General features: G+C 46.5%; 2 long non-coding RNA genes across 2 annotated transcripts; both read right to left on the reverse strand.

Moving 5' to 3' along the window:
* Positions 1-2,578: 2,578 nt before the first annotated feature.
* LOC116901737 lies at positions 2,579-20,196 on the reverse strand. The gene is made up of 3 exons (XR_004388015.1): positions 19,798-20,196; positions 4,074-4,207; positions 2,579-2,649 (listed from the first exon to the last, which is right to left on the reverse strand). It is a non-coding gene; the product is annotated as an uncharacterized LOC116901737 (long non-coding RNA).
* Positions 15,672-17,720, reverse strand: LOC116901729. Its single transcript, XR_004388014.1, has 3 exons — positions 17,594-17,720; positions 17,263-17,456; positions 15,672-15,817 (listed from the first exon to the last, which is right to left on the reverse strand). It is a non-coding gene; the product is annotated as an uncharacterized LOC116901729 (long non-coding RNA).
* Positions 20,197-25,102: the final 4,906 nt, after the last annotated feature.

Below are 25,102 nucleotides of genomic sequence, written 5' to 3' on the forward strand. Positions count from 1 at the left end.
AGTCTTATTTTACCTCTTTCCCATAGGGATACTTTGGTAGGCACAGTGACAGATGAATAAACTGAGGCCTGAGGAGATAATAAAGTACTCAAGGGAAAACAGCATCTGGACCAGAACAGACCTGAGTTTCCAAACTATCTGGCTGCCTCCGTCTCCACTGGCCTTTTCTTGTACATTACCAGCAGCTACCAAACATCCAAGTCCCCAACCTGCTATTTTTCAATCCTTCTCCATCCCATTTCCAAGGCCCTAGGCTAAAATTCAAGGGCAAACACTGAAAGATGAGGTACCTGGCAGCAAACATAAAAAGAACAGGGCTCCAGGTGGCAGAACGCACCCGCTAGCAGGTGGTTAGGGCATGGCGTCTTCACAGTGATCGGACAAGGCAGTCTTCATCTGAGGCAGAAATGATCTCTGGCCTGGAAGCCCTCGAAGAGCAAAACACAGCACATGAATCCAATCATGGTGGCATATCCCTGTAGTCACAGTGCTCAGGAGGCTGAGGCAGGAGAATGACAAGGCTGAGGCCTGGACTACATAGTGAGTTACCAGGCTAGCCACTGAGTGCCAGGATAGATTTCAAATCAGCCAACTAAGACCCAAGAGAGTACATAGGCAGTTCTTACCAGTGCTCAAATAACCCATATCTGTAAGTTCTAGCCATCAGTGACAGAGCCTTAGTCTAGGAGATGCTCTCCACACAGACAATTTAGACCAAAGTTCAGGATTCTGAAAAATGACAAAAAAAAAAAAAAAACCAGCTTGGACTTATCAACCAAAAGGAAAATAAAATCCAATGTTAAATGGCAGGTAAGAGGGAAAGAAGTAATTTATCAGGAGAATGATAGGAAGTCCAATAACCAGAATGTCATTTTCTCACTACACAAAGTAGGTAATGTAGTCTTCCCCTCCCCCAGTTCCTCTGTAAATAAGGGGCTAGTGCTATCTGTGAAATAATTTATGATCGGTGTGCTCCATTGTAAATGGCTGCTGTGTTTGCCAGCTACACCCCTGAGCACACTGACCTTCACAGGTGAGCTTTGCGTTTATAGCACAGAATATTGTTTTACTGCTGCGGCCCAGGCAACTCACGTACTGGACACCTGTTGGGAGGGAGAGGGGGATCAAGCCCTCTGTGCTTTCGGGAAGATGGACCCACAGAGGAACAAGGTGCCCCTCATGTGACCTAGCCAGGTCAAACAAGCTACTAAGTACATGGTCAAGTTTGGGCCGCAAGAGATATCCAGGCCCAAGGTGAGCCAACTCAACACTCCAGACTGAGGGTTGGGAGCAGGAAGGCAGTTTGAGGACTGGAGAATTCTATCAGTTCTGTCAGAAACCAACAAGCTGGAATACAAGGCAAGCATGCAAACAATGCCAAGGGCTAAGCTGGGATAACCTAAATACGCTGGGAAGTATGGCAGGCCGGAACAAGGGAAAGATTGAAACAGGAGCCAAAGGCCCAAAACTACACAACCCCGCTGAGGCAAAGTGAGAGGTGTCTGCAGTATGGTCAAGAAGCAAATTATAGGGCTGGAGAGAGGGCTCAGGGGTTAAGAGCACTGACTGCTCTTCCAGAGGTCCTGAGTTCAATTCCCAGCAACCACATGGTGGCTCACAACCATCTGTAATTTGATCTGACACCCTCTTCCGATGTGTCTGAAGACAGCTACAGTGTACTTATATATAATAAATGAATAAATCTTTTTTAAAAAAAAGAAGCAAATTATGTGCTCAAAAGTTGAGTGGAGCATCAAGGGCAAGGCTGAAGTAAAAAAAAAAAAAAGAAAGAAAAGAAACCCGTATCCTTTGCTTTTTATTTTACAGCTCAATCTAAAGAGGTAATTGTTATCTTCATCATCATCACCATCACCACCACCATCATCATCATCATGTATGTGGATTTCAGAGAGTGTGGAGATGGAACACACACCCCTAGAAGGATAATTACAGGTCTGGGGCTGTAGCTCAGTGATAAAGTTCACATCCATCAGCTTCTGCATGTAACCCCTAATACTTCCCTTACAAACAGTCAGGGTTGAGTGGGAGATGACTTAATAGGTACAAGCACTTGCCACCCAAGCCTGACGGCCCGATTTTGATCCCCCAAAACCCACAGTAAAAGGAAAGTTGACCTCTACATGAACACAGGGACATGTGTACATCCACACCCACATACACGAGTTCACACTCAATAACAATAGAAAGCTTTGCAAGAGTTAAAGAGAGATTTACTAAGTATTCACATGGATCCATGGACTCACGTTTGCCAGGGAGGCAATCAGGTCTCCATCAGACACTTAACCCCTGATTTAAAACAAAACAAAACTCTTGAATTTTGAACCACAAGATGAGGCCTACACCGCTGGAGAACAGCCAAAGGCATACAAAAAAGTAAAGATAAGGGCTAGATCTGTGGCTTAGTGGTAGAGCGCCTGCCTCTCTTATATGAGGCCTAAGGTTCAATTCCTTCCACTATTAAAAAAAAAATACCACTCTGGAAGGACTCCTTGTCTTCACACAATGATGAAATCAAGGACAGAACAGTTTCTTCATATGGAGGTCCTGGAGGAAGGCTTCGGCCGTAGGCCTAGTCAAATGAGGAAGAGTCAAATGGGTTGGCCTGCAGTTGCCCAACACCCTGGGCCTCTGGGGAGAAAGAAAGAGGAAGCTAGCCATTGTGTCCAGACCAAGTGAGAAACTTAGTGCTTTCCATGCCTGGTGTTTTCAATTCTGGGCCTTTGAAGGCCATTTTAATTTTTTAATTGAAAAAAAAATTACAGTTGATGACCTGCCAATTCCTCACACACACAATTATCATTGAAGGCCAGACCCCCACTGCCTTATAAACAAACAATACACTATCTTGAGAAGATCCCAAGTTAGTGAGGTAGTGGTTTTTCACATGGGTTCCCCTGACTATGTGCACATCAACACCAGTGAAGCCTCAGACTAGATCTTCATACCATAACCTAGAGCCCAACTCTCAGGCTGGGTCACCCTGACACTCATGGATATCGGATTGACTTGTAGCTCTGACTACTAAATAAGGGTACAGAGTATGAAGTAGAGTTCAGAAGTCTCTAGACTACTTGCCTAGCACTTGCGAGCCCCGGGTACAATCCCCAGCACTGCAGAGTGTGTCTGTACACACATGCACACCCGTCTCCATAAGGATAGAAGTGAGGCTAACAGCAGGACATTCAAGGGTGAGAGAAGAGACTCCAAAGTGGATGTGCCTCAGAATCCCAGCCAGCAGAAAGCTGAGTGTTCTACTGGCAACAGCAAGGCATAGTGACATTGGCAAAGACCCTGAAGATCCCTGAGCCAAGCCACATGCCACTCACTTCCAAGTTTCGCTGTTCTCCCATCCCCCAGGAAGGAAGTGCACCATAAAAGAACACAGAGCACGGAAAGAGCTCTCCCCTGGCTTGTACAAGACAGAAAGAAACAAACTGAAGTCAGGTTGATCTCTGGAAACTCCAGGTCTGTGGGCTGTAAACCCCCTGATCTAAATCTATCCTGATTGGTCACTATTGGGGCTGTGATAAGGCAGTTACTTACTGAGCATTTGCCAAATAAAATTCAACTAATAAACAAGATGTGTGTGACTTTGGTTGTAACCCAGTGAGTTATTATAACCCCTAAAGAAGGGAAACACTAACATCCACCCATTCATTCTTTATACATATTTGATGAGCATCTGACTTTGGACTACAGCATGACAGATGCTGTGTGTGACATACTAGGGAGAAAAAGCAGGGGACGGGTTAGACATGGTCCCTAACTCTCCCCAGGTTTACAAACCAGTAGGAAAGAACGAAGGTAATGGAGAGGCCCAAGATAAGTATAGATTATGGCAATGCTATGAAGAAATAGACAAGGGGTGGAACGGAAGTTATTGGTAAGGCCGACTTGACTGGACAGCCAGAAGAGCTTCTGAAAGGGGGGTCTTTCAGGAGCTGAAGCGTGGGAAGAAGTGTCATTCAGGCTGAGAAAAGAAACACGTGGCTGGTATGGGAAGGATTCAATGTCTGGACAAGAAAGGAGGATGCGAGAGGGAAAACACTCACAGGAGATATGGAGTTCAGCTATCTGTAGGCACATATCACCTCACGTTCTGCCAGTACAGCATTCTCCCTCCTCCTTTAGCAGCAGAATGACATTTTTCTTTGACATGAGGCTTGATTAGTATTGATTCCTCTTCCTAGGATAGAGATGGGACAATAATCTATGCTTGGTTAATAGATCCCCACCAACCCCCAGGATCCCCATCATTCACAACATCAAGTCCTTTTATGCCTGGGCCATCAAGACAATGTATCAGGTCAATAAACAAAACCTCGGGGTTGGGGATTTAGCTCAGTGGTAGAGCGCTTGCCTAGCAAGTGCAAGGCCCTGGGTTCAGTCCTCAGCTCTGGGAAAAACAAAAAACAAAAAACAAAAAAACCTCATCTGCAGCTGTTAGTGAAGATGTAGACACAAGGGGAAGCTGTGCACATGAACAAAGTCAGTCAATGGCCAAGCAGAGCTGAGACAGCCCTCCAGCTCCTGTGTGAACCTTCTTCTAGCTGTCCCTGGAGTTATCATCTTTGTGAATGATTAAATCTCTCCTATTTCTCCCTTTTCTCCACCAAACTGGAGACACCATTTCTATGACAAAGAACTCAGATGTACTGGCAGCTGGGTGACAAAAAGAGGACTAAGAATGGAAGGAGAGAAACCCATCAGGGAGCTAAACCAGGGGGCAGAGAAGAGAGTCTGAGTATCTCTGTGCAGAACCCAGATCTGAGAAGCAAATGCTTGTTCTAGCAGGCACAGCCTTCGTACGTGGTCCATAGACATCTCTAACTGGCCTGGGGCATGGGGCACCCATGATCTGTGTATGTGTCTTTGTTGGCTTAGATCCCTCTGTAGGCCTGAGTTATCCTCACTGTGTCTCTCAGCTCATGAGCTCCTGCGTACAAGTGGCTTCCGGGAAATAGATCAGGGAGTTCTGACTCATCTTCCACCCCATTTCAGCTTTGATTATTATTATTATTATTTTTATTTTCTAAATGATTTAGCTTTATTTTGGGGCGGATGTTTTGCCTACAGGTTATCTGTGTGAGGGTTATCATGTCCTCTAGAACTGGAGTTACAGACAGTTGTGAGCTGTCACGCGGGTGCTGAGTACTGAATCTGGGACCTGAGGAAGAGCAGTCAGTGCTCTTGAGCCGTCAGTGCTCTTAATCACTGAGCCATCTCTCTCCAGCCTGGGCGCATGGTGATTTTTTTTCACATCTCATGTCACTTTGGCCCTCCTAGAAGTACACACTTGAGGAAGCTAGGGCCTGTGCCTGTCTCCTTTCACTGAATACAGCCTGGCACTCACAGGTACTTGGCAAGAGTGTGTTAGAGAATGCTTCCCTCCCCTTGCCACAAAGAACTGATAATAGTTTTAAGAAATAGGCATGTTTATCCAAGGATGCATGTGTGTGCACTAACATCACATAGAGCCAGGTGCGGGGCACACACCTGTAATCCCGGCACTCAAGAGGCAAAAGGATCACAGGGTTGAGACTAGCTTGAGCTACGTAAAGCCATCCTGTCTCGAAACAAGCAACATCTAGGTATGGTGGCCCATGCCTATAACTCCATCACTTAGAAGGTAGAGGGTCAAGAGTTCAAGGTCATGCTCAGACACACTGTAAGTTCAAGGACAACCTAAGCTAATTGAGATCCAGGAACGGAGGGAGGGGTGAAGGAGGGAGGGAGGAAGGGATGGAGAAAAGGTGGAAGGGAAAATCATGGGGTACCCCATAAATCTGCATAAATTGTATGCTTCCATTAAAATGTGGATAATAAAATAATTATAATAATATAGATAGAAAGAGTCACTGCAGGGTAAGAATGGAGACCCATAAGAAGCAAATGACCAATGGTGTCTCTATTTAGGGCATTTATAATCTGAGAAAAATGCAGTTAGGAAGTTTTGGGGAAATGTCTGAAAGCAATGTCAGTTGATAACAGATGAACAAGCCACTGCATGGATTGTACCAATATTTAGAAATGAATGCATGCCTACAATCGAAACCTAAGTACACATGGAGAGCTACAGGAAGGGAGGTGCAAAAATAAACAAGCGATGTGGAAAGCAGGTAGATCCGGGGAATTTTTTTTTATAGCACTTTTTATTTCCTTACAAGTTGATTTAACAGTAAGTAGGTGACATGGAATTGGGCAACATGCTGACTCAGAATAGAACATTCTAGACTATTGAGGCTGTAGGAGTCATGCCAAGCTTTCTGAATAACTTGAAGGTCAAATAGGAGCCTCAACTTAGAAGCTCCCAGTTCAGTAGCTGGGTGGGGCGTTATGAGCCTTTAACCCCAACACTCGGGAAGCTGACATAGGAGAATCACGAGTTCAAGGCCCACCTGTGCTACAGAATAAGATTCTGTCTTAGAAACTCCTCCTGTAAAAGAAAGGCCTGCCTCAGGTCTGGCATAAGTACTTAGCACATACAGTTAATAACAACTTCGACAGAAACCAATGAGCGCCACTGTCTAAAGAAAGAAGAACAAGGGGATAGAGAGGGGTTAAGAGCATTCGCTGCTCCTCTGGAGGAACTGAGATCTGTTCCCAGCACTTGCATGAGGCAGTTCCCAAGTTTCTCCAGCTCCTGCTTCAGGAGATTCTAAGCCTCTGGCTTCCTCGGGTACCTGCACTCACACATGCACACTCACATTCAGACACATGCCTACACATAACTAAAACTAATGGAAATGAAACCGGAGAGAAAGGGGAGATGGCATAATGTGTCTCCAGCACAGCTAACATAACCCTGGAGAAATACTTAGTCAATCTTATCTTGAAGGTTTGGAAACAAGAACTAATACAGCCTAGGTTAACCTTGAACTTCTGATCTCCCTGCCTCCATCTCCTGAGTGTTGTGATCACAGGTAGTACCACCATGCCCGGTTTATGTGGTGTTGGAGGTCAGACCGAGGACCTCATGCATGCTGGGCGAGCACTCTTCGATCAATGCTCCATACCTATGCCATGCTTACGTTCTCTGCTGAGTCTTTGTTTCTCCATGTGCGGAAAAAATTTGACCTTGGCCTTATAGAGCTCTTAGGTGGCTGCTAGGCCAAAGGGAGCAACTCCCAAGACCTCATCTGCAGCCCAATCATCCCTGCTAAGCAGAGAGATCCAAGGGAACAAAAGCTTCAATCAAGCCTCGTATTTTTCCACCCCTTGATCTGGTTGGTGCAGACTATTCTTTTATTGTTCTTAACTGAGTGCAGGGGAAAGGCCTTTTAATGGTCAAAGAAGGGAAGAAAGAAATGAATCACTGGGTCCTTCAAGAGAGGGGACTTTTTAAAAAAAAATTATTATTCCTGTGCAACATCAAAAGGACACTTAATAGTTGCAAAATGGTTTACAATCACTTACTGGCTGCTCCTGGGGTGCCATGTCAAAGAAGCTAAGCCTTCCTCTCTTCAGAAGGTCACTGTGTGCTTGGGCTCTGGATAAATGATAGGTCAGGTGCCATCAGTGCTCCCGAAGGACTGCAGCTTATGTTAGAGAAGAATCGCTTATGTTAGAGAAGAATCGGGAACTGAAGGATTAGCAGGACCTCATGCAAGTGTCAGACAGCAAAGTGTCCTCCCAGTGTCACTCACATCTGTCTGTTGTGTTCCATCCCCTCACAAGAAGGCAGTGGCCAAGGCACTGACCAGGGGAATGGGTTTGTAGTGGAGCTGAAATTCATGCCTTTCATTTGACCTATTTGGTCCAGGCTCTATGCATTCCCTCAAGGCTCTTTGTGAAACCGTCTAGGCCTTTCCCAGCCTCCCACCTTAGCTATTCTCACCATTCCTGGGCAATTATACAATGAATGCTCCGCTTGGAGTCCCCACCCACTCCAATGAATACACTGACATTCTAACCTGGAAGGTGATGCTCTGGTAGGGTGGGGCTAGGGCAGGCAATTAGTGCCTTGTGAATGAGTTCCAGAAAACTCGCTCACCTCTTCCACTCTAGGAGGGCCCAGAATGATGGCATCATCAAGTAAGCAGAAAGCAAGCCCTCGTTTAGCCGAGCATTGATCTTAAACCTCTCAGGCTCTACAACTGTGAGAAATAACCCTCTCTTGTTGATAACCTTCCCAGGATGCTTCACCTACAAAAGATACCCAAGGGCACTCTCACCTTCCTTCAGCTGAGTGGCTGAAAGGCTGAGAAGCCTCTCTGTGTTGGCCTCTCTGACCAGGGTCTTCCTGTCTCCAGCCCCATGAGCCATGAATGTCTGTTACTTGAGACACGGTAAGGATCGTTCATCACTTCAGCCTGCACGAAGGCTCTCTGCTCTGCCCTTATCGTACTAAAGTCCCAACTGTCCCCCAAAATTGTATTCCATGGACATACTAAAACCTCCACCTCTGCACCCCCTGTGTGTTTAACTATGGGGACACTCACATACTGAATGTTGGGGTTATGTCAATCCGTCAGTCAGCTCATGGGGGACACAAGCATGATTTGTTTCCATGTTCCTTACACCTTACATTGGTCTAGTTCAGTAAACACATGTTATGTTGGAGGGGAAAGGACACAGTGCTCATTATGTGACGTAAATAATAGTAGTTAGCTGAGCCTGGTGCTACAGGCCCGGAACTGTTGTACTTGAAAGACTGAGGAGGAGGCTTACGAGTTCAGTGCCCAACTCATAAGCATGAGATCAAAAGCAGCCTGGGTAACTTAGGAAGGGTCTATCTCAAAAGTAACATAAAAGGCGGCTAGGATGCAGCGCAATGAAAGAGTGCTTGGTTAGCATTTACGAAGGCCCAGGTTCGATCCCGAGCACTACACAAATAAACCCAAGCCCCAACAAGGGTTCTCCGTCATCCTAGGCTACATAGTGAGTTCAAAGGCAGTCTATGCTACATGAGACCCTGTCTTAAGAAAGACATTTTTTTAACAAATAAATTTTCTTTATAAAAGACTGCTAAGGGTTTTTTTGGGGGGGTGAGGGGAAGTGTGGAGGGGTATCTCACAGAGGTGAGGACTTGAATTTGATACCCAGAGCCCACATAAAAATGCCAGGACATACCTTGTAAAACCAAACCCGGCAACAGAGATAGAGGGACTCTTGTGGCTCAGTGGCTAGCTCCTGTAACATGGTTGGTGTGCCTCAGAACCATAAGAGACCCTACTTCAAAGAAGGGGAGAGCATTCGTTAAGGATGACACAAGAGGTTGCCCAGTACCTCACACCACACACACACACACACACACACACACACACACAGAGCGAGAGAAAGAGAGAGAGAAAGAGAGAGAGACATATGCACACACATATATTCATGCATGCAATATATTTAATATATATTTATTAAATTATATATACTTTATGTATTATATAATTTTATATAAATAAATACATATATAAATCATATATTTTTTTTAAGGCCTGGTGTTTCCCCACAGGAAGTTGTAAAGTGCCACTCTAGAAGTCAGCTGAGAGATCCCCACCTTCCAGCTGAAGAGAATGAGACCCAAAGAAAGAGAAAGTCACTTGCCTAAGCTCAGCACCACTGACAAGAGACAAGTCAGGAGAAAGTGTGACAAATGGAGAGAACCGGGAAACCGCTTAGCAACTGATGACAGCAAAAGCACTGGCCTCAGACACATGTGGACTAGTGCATGAGCATTACAAGTAAGAGAAAAGGCATTTCCCAGCATCACAACAGCCAAAAATGGGGGTGGGGGGGGCAATTAGACAGTGTGCCTCTGCCAAGCACTACCTGTAAGACAGACAAACGACAGACACACACACACACACACACACACACACACACACACACACACACACACACACCCCGAGGAAGAGGATGGCCCCTCCTGACATCATGTTTATTTTGTTGGTTGTGTGGTTCGTTTGTTTTGTTTTGCTGTTTTTTGAGACCGAGTCTCCTGTAACCCAGATGTATCTGAGGTTAATCTTGAACGCCTCGGTCCTGCACGCCCAGACCCACTGGGAAGCCTTACTTCTCACATGCTTTCCCAATTCACATCACAGAGGCTCTTTAGAGCCTGCCCGGCAGCTCCATTACTGGAACTATATCCACTAGGACTGAGTCTCCTCCTTCTCAGAGCTGATGCTGGCCCTTTCCAGAATGTTCTTAAATAACCTCCTCATCTTATGCAACTGCAAAAGCTCTGTCTGCCTGAGAAGTTTTGGAACAGAATACTGCTGTAGTCAAGACTCTGTGTTTCAAGGACTAAGAATTTATTTTATTTCGGTTTTTTTGAGACAGGACTTCTCTGCACAGCCCTAGCTGTCCTGGAACTTGCTCTATAGACCAGGCAGCCCTTGAACTCAGAGATCCATCTGCCTTTGCTCCCGTGTGATGGGATTAAATGTGTGTGCCACCACCACCCAGCTATTTCAAGGGCCAATACTCATGTTTATTTTGTTGGTTATGTAGCTTTTTTAGTTTGTTCTGCTATTTTTGAGAGTCTCCTACAACTCAGATGTATCTGAGGATAATCTTGAACACCTGATCTTCCTGTTTCCATCTCCTGAGTGCTGGGTTTAGAGACAAAAATCACCATTTCCCATTTTATGTGACACTGGACTCAGACTCCGGTGCTTGGTATAAGCTAGGCTGACCTACATCTTCAACTCAACCAAACTCATTTCTCCACGGAGGGATGGGGCTGCTGTTAGACTCACACAGACACACAAAGAAAGTAAGTAGAGGCCACATTGGGGGCTGGAAAATCTAGGTACTTTACCCACAAAGTTTACTAGAACCACTTTCTTTCTTCTTTCTTCCTCCTCTTCTCCCCTCCCCCTTTCTTCTTGTTTTGGGGGTCAAAAGAGAGAGAGAGAGAGAGAGAGAGAGAGAGAGAGAGAGAGAATTAAGAATTAGCTGTGTGCTTGTTTCACCCACACCCAACCTCAATTCCTGGCACCAGAACCCATGGAACAAAGTACCCACTAGGTCCATTTCTCTGGTCCCAAGTCTAACTTCCAGGAAACAGAATCCAATTAGGTAAGCTCATCTTTACAGGAAACAGTCCCAATCAGTGGTCTCTAGCTTACCTAGGAATCAGCTCTTCTAGGGTCCAAGGTCTATCTCTGGTCTACAAAGCTGTTGCCAACAAAAGCCAGGTATAGTATATATGCCATGTCTGCTTAGATGCAGGAGACTAGAACATCTAACATCGAGAGACTGCTAAAACTTCTATTCATGACTCAAATCCCTACTCCAGCAATGCTTTATCTGTTACTCTTGCTACACAATGGGAACTCAAGGATCTCTCAACAGGTCCTCACTAAACTGTTAGCCCTGAGGTCCTGACCACACTACAGTCACCTTTGTAGCAGGATGCTGGGTGCAGAGGAGATCTAAAATCAGCCCAGAGTAGAAGATTTAATGAAAAGCCAAGTGAATCATCTTGAATAAAAAGGATGAGTTGTGCTCTGTCTGCTCTAGAGAAATTAAAGCAAATGTCAAGGCCAGGGAAGGGCGAGAAGTTAGATTGAGAAGTATGAGATCTTGGCATGATATGGAGGTATGCCCTCGAACCACGGCCCGTTTGAGGTAGACGCAGGAGGATCTGGAGTTTAAATTTATCTTTGGCTACCTAGCAATTTGAGAGCAGCCTCAGCTCCCAAGATCTTGCCTCTAAATGTAAAAATCATAGGAGGATTCTACAAAGAAACCTTAAAAGGGGGTTGGGGAAGCATTCCAAAGGAAGATATAAAGAAATGTTTGATGTGCTAGGAGGTAGCTCAGTTGTCACAGTGCCTGTCTAGCATGCATGAGGCCCTGAGTTCAGTCACTCTCATTGTGTAAAATTGGACATGGTGGCACATATCTGGATTCCCAGCTCTTGGGAGGTAGAGGCAGAAAAATAAGAAGTTCAAAGTCATAGACCAATGAGATGCCTCAGTGGGTAAAGTTGCTTGCTGCCAACCCTGACAGCCTAAGATTGATTCCCCAGACCCACACAGTAGAAGGAGAGAACTGACTCTCAAAAGCCATTGCATGACCATGTAAACATGCGCATGTGCAGGTAGGGTGATGGATTCCAGCTTGAGGTCAACATCCATGTCTTTAAATGGCGCAAGTGGCAGCAACTTTGCTACCTGACTGAGAACATAGGAATGGTATAGGAAGTGTGCCTGGCAGAGGACCTGTGATGGGTCAAAGGGGAAAGGTCAAAAGTGCCCATGCCCTCTGGGTTAAAGGAGCTCTTTTAGAAGTAGCCAGACCACTCCAGGTAGACCTTAGTGTCAAAGGGAGTGTTCAGGGTACTTGGGCACATCCACACTAGCTTTGCCCTCACGTCCTCCTTCTTGGGGCTCTGACTCCAACTTGGGAGTCTGAGGCAGCAGGGTTGTCTGTGTGCTGCTGGCTGACATCAGGAGGCCTGTGCAGGCCAATAACAAAGTTATGATGTTAATCATTACAGTGCTGTGTCTGTTTCTGTCTGGGAACAAGGCATGGTGATCTTTGTTCCCCTTCCATAAAGATGAAAGGTGAGGTGCTACAGAAAGTGATGAGTCCCAGCAGGGAGGATGGCGTGCCTACCTAGCCATCTGACTGGAAGGACGTCAACTCACTTCTCCCTGTATTCTTCTTGGAGTCCTTGGAGAGTGAAGACTGAACCCCTTGCAGGCAGAAGAGCAGGGAAGCAGATTTGCTCTACAGGGAGGCCAGTTGTCTTAGCTAGGGTTTTTAGTGCTGCAATGAAACGCCATGACCAAAAGCAACCTAGGGAGGAAAGGGCTTATTTGGCTTACACTGCATACCATACTTCATGAGCACAGGGAGTCAAAACAGGAACTCAAACAGGGCGATAACCTGGAAGCAGAAGCTGAGGCAGAAGCCATGAAGGGATGCTGCTTACTGGCTTGCTCCTCATGGTGTGCTCAGCCTGCTCTCTTATAGAACCCAGGACCACCAGCCCAGGGACGGCCCCACTCACAATGAACTGGACCCTCTTCCATCAATCACTAATTAAGAAAAGGCCTTACAGGCTTGTCTACGGCCCTGTCGTACAGTGACATTTTCTCAATTGAGAACCCCTCCTCTCCAATGACTTCAGCTAGTGTCAAGTTAACAAAAACTTAGCCAGTACACCAGGGACACCAGTCCACTGCACAATGCAGACACCAGGGAAACCCTACCTCAACCAGGGAGAAAAGAATGGACTCCAAAAGGTTTCTTCTGGCCTTCACACATAGCCATGGCATGCACAAACACACGTTGATACACACCATAAATAAATAAACACATTTTTTTCAGGGTGAAAACCACTCTAATTCCAGCTACATGGGAGGATGAAGCAGAAGGACCACAAGTTCAAAGTCAAGTTGAGCTACAGAGTCAGTTCAGTCCCACCATGAACAACTTAGTGAGATCCTGTATTAAAATCAAAAGCTAAAGGGTCAGGGATGTGGCTTAGTGGCATGGTGCTTTTGTAGCATGTGGGAGGCCAAAGATGATGTGCCCAGTACTAAAGGAAATGAGAAAAAATGGAAGGGAGGGAGAAAAAGAGGGGAGGGGGAAGGAAGGAGAGGGAAGGGGGGAGAGCTTAAGGGGTGGAAACACCACAAAGGGCCCTAATGCTCATCTCTTGAGGTAGAATATGGTTCATTCCAGGCTAGGCAACTCCATAGAAACAGCTGGCAGGTAAGGGTTGCCAGGAGTGTAGGGGAAGGGAATAGGAGTTGATTGCTAATAGTTGTTGGGGAGATGTGTATGTCTATGACTATGCTAAAAGGCCTAGCATTTATCACTTTAAACAAATAAGCTGCACAGTGTGGAAACAGTACGTTTGACACAGCTGCTTGGGCAGGTCCTACCTACATTCATGGTCCTCCCCAACCTTTGGCAAAAGACTAGGCCCTGAGCTTCATTCTAGTCTTGAACAAGGTAGACAATGCCTGGTCCTCACAGCCTTCATGTTTTCCTAAGACACTCTGCAAAATTAAAATAGGCAAATGCAAGCTTGATGAAATTCTGAAGCAAACACAGAGCCTGAAGAGAGCATCCTTGAGAACACAGAAGCATGCTCAGAATGGGAGGCATGCCATGCAAAGACTAGCATGTGCAAAGGGCATGGGGTAGGAAGAGCTTGTGCTAAAGGCACAGATATAAGGTTAGGAGGGCTGGAGCACAGTTGTCCCTTCTTCTTCTATGTCCCACTGGTGCCCTAAGTCTTCTCATCAGGGAGACAGTAGCAGTCATTCGTTCAGTGTCCTAATCTGTACTGGATGTAGACACCCAAATATGACTTTCCTTTCCACCATCTACATCCCCTCCTGTCATACGGATGAAGTCTACACCTCCAGCCTGGGATGTATATGTAATCTACAAAAATATCAAGTGTGCCTGTACAGTTCTTCTGCCAATAGTGAGTCAGAAAGACACATGGCCCTGAATGCTGTATGGCACCGACCACAGGATCAATCTGTGATAGCTTGTGAACTGTCTCCCTTGAACAAATGTGACTTGCCCAATCCATGTCAATCCTTCATTGACCAGTGTGTCCAGAAAAGTTACCACTGATGTGGCCAGTCTCCAGTGACTGCCTTTGAGCAGGCGCCAGACTTATCTACCAATTGGTCTGAGTCAGACAGCTCTGGTAAAGAAAATGAGATACTACTGTGTATTTTGTTGTTGAGGTTTTCTTTGTATCTAGGGGTGTGTGTGTGTGTGTGTGTGTGTGTGTGTGTTGTGTGTGTGTGTGTGTGTGTGTGTGTGTGTGTGTGTGTGTGTGTGTGTGTGTGTGTGAAACAGAGTGTTCTATAGTCCAGGCTAGCCTTAAACTGACTGTAACCGAAGATAACCTTGAACTCCTGCTCCTCCTGATGCCTCCCAAATGCCTGGCTCCAGATGCTATTGATAAATCAGAAGCTTAAGACTGAAGCTCATCTCTGCATAGATTTGCTTTTTTCAGCCAGAGTGCTGGTCTTTTTTCTCTAGCAGCAGCAAGTTTCTGGAGCGTCACGTGTAGATAACAGGGTCCCACAGTCCTCGCTTTGGCCATGTTCACACCATTAGGAGACAGAGGAATCTGGATTGGAATTGCCGAAGTCTGCCTCCAGATTCCTAGTCTTTTCTCTTTTTAAAGATTTATCTATTCTTTTTTTAATATTTATGAATATTTTCCTATGTGTATATGTGTACCCCACATGCTGGCTTGGTACCCAAGGAGGCCAGAAGAGAGCATCTGATTCCTGTCTCTGAGGCAACTCCATCTCACAGACTTTCAAAAACCCCATGAATCCCAGCTTGGCAGTACACAAGGGCGTAGAGTGGGTCTTGAGTCCAAGAGAGCTGGCTATCCCTAAGTTGTCAGGGCAACTCCAGAGACGCTGGCCTGGAGACACACTTGTCTCCCACTCACCTCCTCCACCTCCCCTACTTCTCAATCTACCACATGACAAATAGCCTCTATTTCACCAGGGGTCATCAGGGCTAATGAACACTTAGTGTCTTGTCCAAGCTCTGGTGCATCTTTTAATTTAAAACAATAATAATCAGACTTCTCATTTGCTGTACCGTTTTGTTTTTGCTTTGTGGTTTGGAGAACTTTTTATTTTTTAGATATGGTCTCACTATGTTGCCCAGATTGGCTTTGAAGTCCTAAGGTCAAAAAATTCCTCCTGAGTAGCTGGGACTCTTGACCCACACCACCACATCCATCCCTCTGGTAAATTGTATACATCTTGTGTTTTTCTCATGGAATCTCTTCCCAGCAACCTCTCAGGTCAGTGGGATCACCCATCTCATTTTACAGTTGAAGAAAGGAAGACTAAAAGAGATACAATATTGGGATTGGGGATTTAGCTCACTGGTAAAGCGCTTGCCTAGCAAGCGCAAGGTCCTGGGTTCGGTCCCCAACTCTGAAAAAAAAAAAAAAAAAAAGAAAAAAAAAAGAGATACAATATTGCAAGTTCAAGAGGAGAAAGCTATTCATTCACCCATGAGGACCTGAACTCAGTGACGTCACAGCAATGCCTCAGAGCCTCAGGAGACGGGCTTCAATCTCCAAAACCCTCCTAAGCCCTTCCCACCAATTCAATGCAAGTTCATCTCTAGGTGGCCATGCCTTACGACCAGGACTATATGGAGGATGACTAAAGCCATCCCATAGCTCTAGACAATCCCAGCACCTGTTTACAGTGGTGACCCAGCAATTTCTCAGTGGACCTGAAGGACACATATGTAGCTTCCCTATGTGCTGGGAATGAAGATAAGCAATGAGTGCTCCCAGGTCATACACCACCAGGCAGTCAGAACTAGGCCCACTTCAGCCCTAGGCTGAGCTACATAATAAGTTATCTTGCCTCTGGGAGGCCAGGCAGCACTGTGTCTACACAGGAAAACCAAGGTAGATAAATGCAGGAATTCACAGCCCTATAAAAAATGAATTAAGATAAAGCACATACCCTTACTACTTAATGAGTGAGCTTTACGGACAGCAATGCATGACAATGACTCAGAGGAACATAATTATCTTATCGCAAGTTAAAGGCAATCGATTTTCATTTCTAAGCAAATACCATATTCCCTCCATCCTAACACACCTAGTTTTTTGTGGGGGAGAAGGGTCGGGTGGTGGTTTTTTTTTTTTTTTTTCAACATTTGGCTCTTTCTGAAGTACAAGTTACCCACAGATGAGTAAGTTGACTATGCGCCCTTCCTCCTCCCCAAGGCCAGTGTGTTGAACTGAGCATATGAACTTCAACTATGTCTCCTTTCCTCTCTCACCTCTGTGCTAGACTAAGCAGCCATTCCCTCCCCGCACACGCCTCTCTTTAGTTCAAGTGCCGAGAAGAAAGCTATGCCTCCCTGTGAAGCCTAGGAGACGCCTGGCTTGCCTTCTTCTTGCCCTAGATTGTGCAGGGACTGACCTGGCGAAGGATGCAGTACCTAGGAAAACTGAGGAAGAGAACACCTCTTCCTCAGCCCAAGACCATCCCAAGAAACCCTGATTCCTAGTGTGAAGAATGGCATAGTTAACTGAGCCTGGATCTGGCCAGCTGGAGTCTGCAGCCACTCACTTCAATCCCCTTGTTCATGCTCCCTGCTCTCTGCCCAGAGGTCCTTGGCTTGCCATGAGAAGAGATGCTGCCTTCTTGGGGGCAGTGGGCCAGTGTATACTGGGATCATGTCACAGCATCTCTGTCCTGAGCCCACAACCCCTTCCTTCTGTTTCATGACACGACACCCACAGTCCTCAGGGCAAATACTAACCTCTTCTGTAGGCTTCTAGTGTATGTATGGGGCTTCTGTCCGTCATGTCCTGGAGACTCCTGACCCTCTCCTACAGTTATAACAATGGGGTTAAATTGTGAAAAGAGGTCACAGGGGTTGCCTTCTGCACTTGAGAGACTGGGGCAGAGTAAACATCTCAGATTCCTAAGCAGGCCGGGCTACAGGGTGAGATCCTATTTAAAAAACAAAACAAAACAGAAACGAAAAAGGCAGGACTAGGGATGCAGTTTACTTGGTAGCATGCTTGTCTACATGCTTGAGGCCCCGGTGCCTTCCCGGTGCCACATAAATTAGGTGTGGCCATGCCTACCTGCAACCCCAGCACACAAGAAGTGGAGGTTTGCAGATCAGAAAGTCAAGGTTCTTCTTAGCTATGCAACAAACTTGAGACCAGCCTGGGATATATAATTCCTTGTCTCAAAACAAAACAACAACAACAACAACAACAAAAAAACAAACAACAACAAAAAAAAAACAGTGTGAGAAAACAGTCAGCAGGTTCCCCGGTTCCCCAGTCCAGGGTCAGGCAGTCCAGAATGAGAAGTACTAGGTTCAAACCTTACCCTTCCTCTGTGTGTGAAGTGGGCGTAACCCCTCCCGCCACTTGCAGGTATCACAGCAAATCTCTCTCAAAGCTTTCCTGTGTTGCAGAAGCCACAGGCTCTTTCCCAAGAGCCCTCAGACAGACAGTTACAGCTTTCTCTTATGCTTCTTGACAAGATGTTGCTCTGTTGTTCCCCTCAGGGCAGAGCTAGAAGATGGAACCAGGTCCCCAGGCTGAAATGTGGGTGGGGTGTCAGGGGAAGGTGAGAAGGGAAGCCGCCTACAGTGTCTTCAGCATGAGTTCCATAGAGGCTGGCAGGTAGCAAGCAAGGGAATGAGTTGGGAAGAACTGACCCCACAGAGCACTCAACTAACTAACAGGGCATCTCTACAGGGCAGGAGAACTTGGCCCAGACCTAGACAGCTGGATTCGCCATCCTCGTTCTGTCACCCACAAGCTATCTGACCCTAGGCCTTGACTTACTTGCCTATAAAATGGGAACTCTAAACACTGCTTGGCACCCAGGGTCCAAGAATCCTTGGAATAATGCCCAGTGCCTAGCTAATTCTATGGTCTTGTTCGCTACTGCCCAGAGCTTGAAGTACATTATTATCTTATAGAATCTTCACAAGCCTGGGAAGAAATAATTATTCCATAGATGAAAAACCTAAGGCCCAAGTCCTTGTGCTGGGCTGTAGCAGGCCAGGGGTTTAGAAGCCCCTGCTCTTACTGACCTCAACTGTGCTGTAGCAGCTACTCCCTACCCCTGCCCCCACCCCCAGCCCCACCCCCACCCCCACCCCTGTCCCAAGAGAGTCAGAATAAAGGTAATGTCGAGAGAAAATGGAAGTAAAAGAGGTAGTAGAGAAATGGACACACTGGGAACAGCTCAAAGCCTGAGAGCTGGCAGCAGGAGAGGCTGGGGGAGGGGCCTTTCCATCTTGAACTTTGCCAAGAGGGACACTAGCTATAGGCTGGGGACCAGCATAGACCTTCAAGCTTTTGCCAGCAATGCTCTGAGCAAGTCTCTGAGCTCCCACCTGCTGCAGATCACACCCCTAGTCAGCAATGTCAAGGGGACAGAGACGAGCCGAAAGATAGATCCGGCCAGGAGTCAGCATAGATCTAGCTCCAGGGTTGAGCACAGCTCAGAGGAGCCCTAAAACACCCTTTCATTCCTAGGCTCCAGATATCACATCATCATAGCAAAACAAACAGAGAAGATGGCCTAGAGGGGACAGAGACACCACCCATCCTGGCACAGGTTGCTAACACCTGGCCCAGCAGCCATTTTTTGTCATGACAAGGGTCAGCAACACAGCCCAGGCAGAAGCTTGCCTCCTCCTCATTGATATACACAGGGTTCTGCTTTAGGTCAGCCCCAGCTAGCAATTTATACTCTTCTAGAAGCTTCATTTTGCCTTCTGATTTAATAGGTCTGAGGTACAGAATGGCAAATGGCAAGATGTGTGTGTGTGTGTGTGTGTGTGTGTGTGAGAGAGAGAGAGAGAGAGAGAGAGAGAGAGAGAGAGAGAGAGAGAGAGGTGGGGGGGGGGGATGTTCATTCCATGCATCCAGTGTCTTAGGCCATGCTGCCTCTCAGGACCAGGAGACGAAGCTAATCACCAAACAGGTAAATACCTTCTGGGGAGAGGGGCACTGTTCACTGGGAGGCCCTGCTGTCTTGTAGGGGCAAGACATAGCAGGAGCATCTAGGGTAAGTCTACATGAAGACTCAGGTAAACAAGGATCTCCCTGGGGTGCCTCTGAGAGCTACAGCCCTTTCCTGGTCATCAGGGGGTTTGGAAGAAATCTTTTGAAAGCAATTGCTCAGGATGGCCTGCCCCTCCACTCTCTGCCCCTACGACATGCACAGACGCTCACCTTGGAAGCTTCTCCTGAGCTTGAGAGCCTTTCCTTCTAAGCACTGAACCTCTGATCCGCCCAAAGAGGGGCTGAACCTGTGTCACCTCGTGATCCTCAACTTGTGGCGACTTGAATCATGAAAGGACTGCTCAGTGAAACATGGATTCTGGCTCTCGTGGTTCTCTGGAACACCGAGGTGATAGGCATCTAGACGACTCCTGACTGTCCTCTACATCAGATGAGACGTGGGAGATGAAAGGACCTTGGAACCAGCACACCAGCAGTGATACCGGTCTTATTATCCCCCATAAAAATGGCACCAGTTAAGTGTCTCTCTGGGAAAGGACATGGCTGGGGAGCTCCTAGTTTTAGCGGGAGTGCGCGTACGTGTGGGAGCACAAGTTAGGCCAGGAAAGCCATCTGGACCCTGAAAGACCTGTGGCTTCAGGCAGCCCTCAACAGCACTGGCCTTGTTGGCCTCACTCCCTGGCTTAGTCAGGGCTGAGCAGAAAAAAAAAGTGGGGCGTCCTTAGTACCCCAGTCCTGCAGTTGCCCAGCTGTTAGCTACAGCCAATGGGTTACCAGGTAGGACGGAAGCCCTGTCCGGCCGTAAATGACCACTGGCTCCAGGCTGGCCACCCGCCCTGGCCGCCCGCACGGAAGGGCCGGACTTTACCCAGCAAATCGGGAAGGAACTGGAGCCTCTGAACTTGGGACTTGGGCTCCATCGATAAGGCCAGTGGACAAACAGAGGGCAGGGGCCAGAGCTCCCCTTTATACACACAGAAGCTTGGCTCCAGGCTGATACATCAAGATCTTTGCCCTTTAGTTCAAACAGGAAATCTTAAAATGGAAAATGAGCTGCGTAAGGAAGGGGCGCGGCCACCAGCCTACAGGGAAAGACAGCAGGTTGTTGGCTGAGAGTCCTGGGGCTTCGTGCAGAAGGGAGCTGGGCTGCACAGGGTGTTTAAAAGAATTCACCAGCTGTAAATGCCAGACAGCAAGCAGGCAGGTGAAGATGTTCAGTGGGCATCTAAAGGCAAGGGAGAGTCAGGAAGCTGGCTTGAACCAGAGCCTGCAACTTCTTCCGGGTGGGGTCAGCTTCTCCATCCATAAATAGGGCTGGCAACAGCATCCCCCTCCACGAACGCACAGGTAAACGAATGTCGTGAAGTACCATCCCAGGCACAGTGTCTGAATGGCCAGCTTTGCATCCTAATGGGGCCCCTCCCCAAGAGATATTTCACAATCGAGAGGGGAAATCCAAAATAAGATCTCTGGCTCCCCGTGCCACCCCCGTACACCTCCATGCTGCACAGTTCAAAGAAAATTGGGGGAAGGTAAATAATTAGAGAAGCTGAGCGGGTCTCCCTACTGGGGGATCCAAGTAATTATTCACCTGTAAATTACTCCTCTCACATTAATTCCACCTCTAGATCCTTCAGACAAGAGAAATTCATTTATTTACGTCTCTAACCCGGCTGCTTTGGTAAACATCCCAACAAGTTTGCATGGCCCATTAAAAGGGGGAAAGAACGAGACAGTAGGAGAGAGGGAAATTAACATGTGGTCATTACTGGCATTTAGAAGATTACCTCCAAGGGTAATTAATGGGGAATCAAAGCCAAGGCAGACCTCATATTCAAAGGGGAGACCATGGCAGCCAGGAGGGGCCTGCAGGAAGCCTTGGCTGCAGATGTCCTGGCGTCCCACTTGCGGGATGGAGCCTTCCAGCAATCTTCCTTGCTGCCCTAAAGCAGTGGCGTGGGCTGCACTGACTGTAGAAACAGCTCTTCCTATGCAGTGAGGTCATTCTTGATTCTTTCCCACCTCCCTCAAAAACTCAGGCCTCTCCAGAACATTCCCAAGCCAACCTGGCTATTTCTGGACCTGGCACATGGACACTCATTAAGTAGTTACTGAATGAATGGATCCACACAGCTGTTCGTTTTAGTGCCATAAAGCCTCTCAAAGTTGCCTAAGCCCATATTCGGCCCCCACCCCTGCCCCACCCCACCCATGAAACTAACAAATCAAACAAGGTAATCATCTTCCAACTCCAACCAAAGAGGAGAAAGTTGTAATTTAGACAGTTTTCCCTAGAGCCAGACAACTGAGGGACGAGGTGAGCCCCAGATCACCTGTGTGACCCTGGAGAAGTGGATTGACATCTCTGAACTTTAGCTTCCTTGTCTACAAAAAAGAATGGAAATAGCAGTTCCTCCCTCCGTACAGGCAGGTGCATTGTGAGTTACTGGAGAAATACATACCATCTAATAAGCATGCACTGCTAGCTTCAGTGATGCTACTCATGTCATCCTGCCAACGTTCTTGGTGTCCTCAAATGAAAGACAAAGGAACATCTTAGAATGTATTGTGAATACTGGGACCCACTTGCCTCTTAAACTCAGTCCTCACCACTTCCCAGCCCTCTTCACTCTAGCCACAAAGTCCTTTGGTCTCTCAAAAGCTTTTTCTACCTCCACAGCTAGCTTAGGTTGCATCCCAGATGCTGGTAGTCCAGGGCGAAGCCCCGGGGGAAATGACTTCACAGGAACCCATCTTGCAGAACACATATGAGGCTGGAGTCTGGCCTCTTTGACTGGCCTTTCTAAGCATACATGTTGTCTAGAAGTTTTCTGCTCACCTTGACACACTCAACAGCCTCGTGATCAGGAACGTGACTGAGTCAGCCCTGTTTTAAAATGAAGGAGCTGTGGTCTCCAGAGAGGGCAGTGACCCATTCATGATCACCATGTAGTAACAGAGGGGACATTTTCTGAAGTTCCCCAGTCTGGAATGCAGCTCGGAAGCTGGTATTTACCTAGTAGTCAATAAGACTGAGCTGCAGTCCTCAGTACTGCATTAAAGCAAGAGCGGGGGCTCGTGTCTATAAACCCAGAACCTGGGAGACAGAAGCAAGAGATCCAAGACCCAAGGTAAATGTGGGCCGTAAAGTGAGGCAGAGGAGATTAGAGAATCAATGTCAGCTAAGCCGGACAGAGTGGTGCAAGGCTGTAAATGCAGCTGCTCTGGAGACTGAGTCATGGAAATGCCAAGTTCAAGGCCAGCCTGTGTCTCAAGATGAGTTCAAGACCAAATAAGGCAGTTTAGTGAGACCCTGTCTAAAATGTAAAACCAGAAGACCGCAGAGATAAGTCAGTGCTGGAGAGCTGTCTGGCATGCATGAGGCCTGGTATTTAATGCTCAACACCAAAGGGGGCGGGGCATGAAAGAAGGAGGGATGGAAGAGAAGAGTAATGAAGAGAAATAAGAAGAGAAGAGATAAAAGATCAAGTTGAGGCAAACATAGACATCAATATTAGGCCCAGAGACAGCTCCAGAGAACCTAGAGGGGACTCAGAACCAGGAGCTAAGGGAAGAGATGTGGCGGGGCAGAGATTGGAAACACACAATGACAAACAATGACAGCAAAGCTGTCACCACGACCGTCATCCCCAAAACAGCAATGTGCACTTACTCAGCATTTTCCTCCAAGTACATTCTATGGGCCTCATTTTAATATTTCACTAAAAGGATAAATGATCTCACAATGCTAGCAGGCATGTCAACAGACGTGAACAGTACAAGGGCAAGGCCAGCTCTAGAGCCCAGCCCAAGGCCTGGCCTGGTGCCCTCAAGAGATAGCAAAGGTAGAGAAAGAAAGAAATGACAAGATAGCACAGATGTTATGGGGAATCCCCAGGATGTCCTTAAACTCATATTTATGAATAAGCTCAGAGTATTATTATTGTCATCTTACTATTATCTTGTTTTCCAAATGACTGCCTAAGCAATTATGTAAGTTAAAAATAGTGTCTGAGGAAACCCGAGCCCCAGGACCCTCATGCTCCTTAAACACTAGTTTCTACTTAGCATCTTTATTGAAAGGATTCGAAGGCACACATATAAAGTAACATCTGGAATACAGCTCAGTTGCCTGATTGCTAGCTTAGCATCCACAATCCTTGGGCTAGATCCCCAGCACCATATAATCCTAGTGTGGTGGCACAACACATTGCAGATAGGGGCAGGGGGATTAGCATTTTGAGCTCACCCTCATTTATGTAGGGATTTCTAGGCCAACCTGAGCTAGATGAGGCCCTGCCTCAAAAAAAAATATTATTTTTCACTTCAGACATGAAATCTGTCTACCAGGCTATCATGTCCAAAACTGTTTAGAGACATAATCTCTAGGCTGCAGTCTCTAACCACTAAAGAATTGATCTGGAAATAAATAAGGAAAGGGTAACAAGAGGAATGTGGTTTTGACAGTGTCTGAGTATAAATCCAAATAAGGCCAAGATCACAGAAGAAATTAAACTGTGCCTTTGAACATGATTAGAACATGCCGCTGACAGACCCATTTGCCTGCGCGCACACACAGCCGAACAAACTCCATAGATGGGTTATGGACGGATGGTAGTGTGGGTTTGGATGGAAGAAGTGCTAAGGTTCTGTAAACTAAATATCCAGTTTAAGGGTTTGGGAAATAAACACAAAACAAAACAAAGAAAACGTTAAAACCAATACAGACCGGAGCGGAGATCACTGGAAGCTAAGACACAACAAGCCTAAGTTTAACAAGGTCAGAGCTGGTTCTTCATCAGGTTTAAAATGATTGATAAATTCTGAGAGAGAATGATCGAGAAAATTATAAAATCGGTAAGCTTAGACAGCCAGAGTCAATGGTCTTATGGGGCTTCTGTCCGTCATGTCCTGGAGACTCCTGACCCTCTCCTACAGTTATAACAATGGGGTTAAATTGTGAAAAGAGGTCACAGGGGTTGCCTTCTGCACTTGAGAGACTGGGACAAGCAAGGAAGCTGAGGCAGGAGAATTACAAGTTCTAGGTCAACATCATCAATTGATAACAAGACTGGAGAGAGACAGAGAGAGACAGAGAGACAGAGAGAGAGAGAGAGAGGGAGAGAGAGAGAGAGAGAGAGAGAGAGAGAGAGAGAGAGAGAACTCTCAGTGTAGCTCAGAGGCACGTCCCTAGAATATGAGGCCCAGTGTTCTGTACAATAATGATGACAAAAGTCATCATTGGGATGCTAAAAGTGGAACATGGGTGCCGACGGTGTAATGGTGAAGGAGTAATAATCAGTGCTTGAACGAGTGGACTGAGATGCAGGTCAGTGGTAGGCTGCTCACCAGGCATGTACAAAGCCTTAGCTTCAACACCTAGAATTAAAAAGTACATACACTGTGAGTGACTTTATGCCAGTGAAATTTAAATAGATAAAAGAGATCTTATACTTCTGTACAATTACGATGTGCAAAATCCACTAAAAGGAATTAGAAATTCCACCTTTTTCTTTAACCATAAAGCCTAATATATGTATATATGTGTGTTTACACAATATACAGTATATACATATATGTAATATATAAATTACATATATG

The sequence above is a fragment of the Rattus rattus genome, chromosome 1, assembly GCF_011064425.1.
Source record: "Rattus rattus isolate New Zealand chromosome 1, Rrattus_CSIRO_v1, whole genome shotgun sequence".
Lineage (NCBI taxonomy): Eukaryota > Metazoa > Chordata > Mammalia > Rodentia > Muridae > Rattus > Rattus rattus.